This window comes from Berghia stephanieae, chromosome 4, assembly GCF_034508935.2.
Source record: "Berghia stephanieae isolate SIO BIC M18660-M18661 chromosome 4, UCSD_Bste_1.3, whole genome shotgun sequence".
NCBI lineage: Eukaryota > Metazoa > Mollusca > Gastropoda > Nudibranchia > Aeolidiidae > Berghia > Berghia stephanieae.
Window position 1 is genome coordinate 66021210 of NC_088363.1, and position 4857 is coordinate 66026066.

The window sequence follows — 4857 nt, forward strand, 5'->3', positions numbered from 1 at the left end:
TTTTAATTTTCAGACTGTCTGATTATATACACTACATGGAAATTTCATTCCTGATATTCTTGTATAAAATCTAGATATGTCTATTCAGTTCCTTTATTTTGGGTTAGGCTTCACAACAAAGGATTCGAGTTTTGCGGAAACGCTCTATAATTGTAATCTCTGGATTTTCTGACGAGCACTTGATAAACAAACTTTGCAGAGCTTTCAAAGTTTCCAGGAACAAAGGAAAAAGATAAGTAGACACTCTCCATTGTTTACCGTGAATATGTAGATATTGAAAAAATAACCGTGAAAAATACCGTTTATTATGTACAAGTGCCGAGACGTATTCAATCGTTAATAGTTAATAATCAAAGCAAAATTAAATATTTTAATGGAGTTGATATTATTTGACTTTATTTGATAATATAAACTGATAATAATATATCAATAAAACAATCAATATTAAAAATATCGATATTATAGTAGATATGTAGGTAAAATAAGTACCTAAGGGAGATAAGCCATTGACATTGTCCCCTCCCCCCTGCTTATCTATCTCTATCCAAGTCGTCGCTATCACCAGAGCTTTCATACCGGGACCGTAGGACGGAGAGGCCGCCCGCCACATCGTGGAACTTATCGAGAAGCGGAGGCAAGTGCTGTGGCTGGCAGACGGAGAGGAGAGAGACACTCGGCGAAATTCAAATTTGGTGACACACCGACCAATGTCACATGCTGACAACAGGATGCGACTTCTACAAACTGGCGAATAATAATAATAATAATATTATACCCGTCATTACTATTATCATCTTTATCATCGGCAACAATATAATTTTCATTGTAAAATGAATGCTTCATCAAAATAATTATAACGTTTGTGATTTGCGAGGACCCGAAGAAGAAAATGAAAAAAAAAAAGAACATTTTTCTCTTCTATGTTTCGAGGATGTTAACATACTTCAATGACGGGAGGAACAAGCAGCTATCTCATTGATTTGCTACATTTTTTGACTTCCTTCTCGGAGCACTCTTCAGGTATTTGACCATTTTTTTTCATATAATTATTTCCATTAGCTCATTTCCACGAAACAGTTTATCAAATGCTTTCAAATACTGAAGTGATTTTACTGTTTATTTTACAGTTTACGCCACTTTCGTGATGTTATATAATTATAAGCTTGTCATGTTGTTACATAGCATATTTGCAAATTCAGTCTTTTTTTCTTTCTTTAATGATTCCATTTTTATACACACACACACACACACACACACACAAACACACACACACACACTCAAAGATTTCTTTCCTTGAACACGAACCAAAGAATATTATGTCATTTATAACCCATCGTTTCAAAACGGTAGTATTACGGAATTAATTTGTTCCTGAATAGTGAATATAGAATTAATCCTTTCCTTACCAACGACAGGAAAATATTCACATTCGTTACGATGCAACCAAAACTTTTCTCATCTGATTTCTTTTGTACGTCATAATATTTGAAGAAAATCTGTTTATAATAAGCCTAAACACTTGACGCTGTGTTGTAGGGCTCATTTTGCTGTACATTATTATGTGTAGAATGAACTTGTTGATTTTCCGTTTTAGTAAGACAAATCAATTTTTGTGTTTGGTGGGTGTGAAGTTTTGGGGAAAATTCGGAAACTGGCCGGTTAGGAGAGAGTTAAGCTAATAAATAATTAATTACACCCTTTGAGTTTTGATTTTGCAATGTAAGGAATTATATTCAATCTCCATTAAAACGAAAAGAAATCAACCCAAAGCTCCATATTCAATCTTCCAGGACGAATTCAACACGATCGCCGTGCACTAATTTCCTGGTTTGAAAACCCAATTCAGTATGGGCCCATTGGTGTAATGGAAATCTTTTCTTTTTTTTAATGACGCAACAAATATTCTCCATTGCAATAATGTTAAACTAGGCCGATAATTGCGTTCGGATGTCATATCTGCATAGATATATATGTATACGTAGATCCCTTGGAATAAAAATTTATTATTATTCCAAGGTAGATCCCTATATAATACCGCTATGGGGCGATGGGTCACCTGTATGCAGAGCTGTCAACTTGCAAACAAATGTACATGTTTTATTCCCTCAGTTCTTATGGGGATTTAACCCATTAACTGCCGTCGTACCTCTCGAGGTCTCAGGTTTGAGAGTTTTTGCCAAAATGAAGGTCAATCTAAATTTGAAGGACGAGATTCGGGCCAAATTGTTAAATACGTGTCTTTCCAGAGTGCTAGTTAGCTGGGGTTTTTTAAAAACCATCTCCCCCTGGCCTTACGGAGTCTCTGAATCTAGTTTGAGATCTCTCTCTCTCTCTCTCTCTCTCTCTCTCTCTCTCTCTCTCTCTCTCTCTCTCTCTGCCCACGACAAATTTATGTGAATGTTTTATCCAATTCTGTCATTCTCACAACCACAAAACACCTATTTTAATCAAGGCCAGAAAAAAAAGAAAATGGTGTCATTTATCGCCAAGTTAGAATAATCTCCCAACTTGTCAAAAAGTCCTAAATCAGATATTCCTTTGCATATGTTTTCTACAAGTCTATGTAAGTTATTCAACGCGTTTACCAAATTGCTTAAGATTAACATTGAATGTGAAATACATATATATTATCTGTCTGTCTGTCTGTCTATCACACACACATTCTCTCTCTCTCTGTCTGTCTATCACACACACATTCTCTCTCTCTCTCTCTCTCTCTCTCTCTCTCTCTCTCTCTCTGTGTGTGTGTGTGTGTGTGTGTACTGCCGTTGTTTTAAGAACACAGTATATGCAATGTTAGCCATATATCACATACTGTGTTCTTTAATAAAACGGCACTATATGTCGGTATCAGTGTGTGGGTGTCTTTCTCTCCTTCCTCTCTTTATATTTGTACCACTACGTTTTCATAATTAGTAATCTCTTATCCATCTCTATATTTCATGCTTTTGTCAATCAACTAAAATTCCTATTCTCGAACTAAAGTGAGGAAACATAAATATGTAGTATACACTTTCTCTTCCGAATCAACACTATGGTTTAAGCTTTATTCATGCATTAAAACGTTATGTTGTTTTCTATTCAATTAACTAATTAACTGCTTTACTCGGCAAAGACATGTATTTGAAAGAAACCGCGAAGTGCCAGGATTGAGAGCTTTTGCCAAGATTAGGGTCATTTTAAATCAATCGATATTTGAAGGGCCAGTTTTCTGGCCAAATGGATAAAACGTGGCATTCCAGGAGTACGGACAGTCAACTGGTCAAGGAGGAAGTAAACTCGTTTACTTGACTGTATCTACCTTTGTTTCGTGATGTCCGACATACTATTATTATAAGTCAATTAGAAATGCTCAGTTATCATTCATATAATGTGCAAGCATTTGACCTCATTTAAAGGTCTAGCGTTGTCTTAAGCTTGTTTGAATTAGATTTGTTATCTTGAATGTTTATTGTCTTGGTTTGATGTAGTGTCCCGTACCTAAGTACTTGTGAGGTGCTTGGGAACACCATATTTTAAGGTAAAGCTTTGTTATCTTGCTATGATGTGTCTTCCCGTGTCTTTTTCTTCCTTTATTTATTTCATTGTTTTGCCCTGTGAATCGGTTCAAGATTGTACAATCTTTTTAAAGCATTTTTACCACATTTATCATTAGGTATTATAAATAATTAAGTTACTTACATGCTCACTCTAGACAAATACTTATTTCTACCCGAGTCACGTGAGGTGACATATTTATTGCATTGTGACAATCCCAGGGGCGCAACATTCTAGAAAATTGAATTTTTTCTCAACAGGTGTCCTAGCGACCAACCAGGTCAGTTACCACATTCATTGTTTGATTTTAATAAAATTCGAGATGTGACACGAAATCGTCATTCCATGAAATCGTCAGATCACAATATTTGAATCTTAAAAGGTGATGATATCAATGATAATATGAAGCCTTTTTACGTTTTATAATTATTATTTTTCATCTCTTTTTGATACGCTGTATCATTATCTTCATCGCGTCAACGACGAGGTTCGCTGATTTTGATAAAGAAGCGTGTAAAATTGCCTTGCAATGATAAAAGAGATGAAGACAGCAATATAATATAAAGCCTTCCCATAAAACGAAACTTAGATGAAAAGTAACTTTTCAGGTTTCTAAAAAAAATGCTTTAAATATATTGAAATGTAAAATTTCTTCGGACTCCATCGAAACCATGTTAAATTAAAAGAAAATAGTTTTGATTTCTTCATTTGCCATCGTAAGTTAGTAGTTCTATCTTGCGATAGAAGAAAATCCCGTGAAATGCAAAAAAAATACATCTGTGTTTCGTTTCATCGAAGATGTTATCATTGTTCCAAATATTCTTAGCGGAGTTATAAGTTTAAAAACTTTTAATAAAAGTTACATTCGTGCCATTGAGACCCATATCCAAGATTTGAATGTGTTTTTTATTATTTCAATGGGCCATAGAATCGCAATATCTCAACAGCCTCCATCATCAAAGTAGGTAATGTCATTTCAAATTTATCTCATTTCTAAAACACCGAAATCTTGTCAGCTTCTGAATCTATGTCTTTGGATAACATTAGAGAAGCATTAGTTCTCTTATCAATACTAATGTTAAAAATGGGTGCTAAAATAAAACAGATATTTCTTCTTTTTGAGGGAGGGGGGTGGGGGAGGCGGGAAACATTTTTACTTTCAGCTCCTCCTCCTTCTCCTCCTCCCTCTCCTCTTCTTCCTCCTCTTTCTTCTCCACTTCCTCCTCCTTCCTCGCATCCTCCTGTTTCCTCCTCCTCTCTCCTCATTTTATTTCCTGTTCTTCTGCTTCTTTTCCTCTCCTTCTTCCTCCTCCTCTCTCT

At 35.3% G+C, this 4857-nt stretch overlaps 1 long non-coding RNA gene across 2 annotated transcripts in view; it reads left to right on the forward strand.

Moving 5' to 3' along the window:
• The first annotated feature begins 673 nt into the window (after positions 1–673).
• The window catches only part of LOC144972080 (uncharacterized), a 25875-nt gene continuing 21691 nt past the window's right edge, over positions 674–4857 (forward strand). Inside the window, exon 1 of one of the 2 annotated variants that reach the window (XR_013645257.1) lies at positions 674–1020. This is a non-coding gene — a long non-coding RNA (uncharacterized LOC144972080). Of the gene's footprint in view, positions 1021–3458; positions 3521–4857 lie in introns of those variants that run through there. The other variant, XR_013645256.1, reaches the window with a different exon arrangement.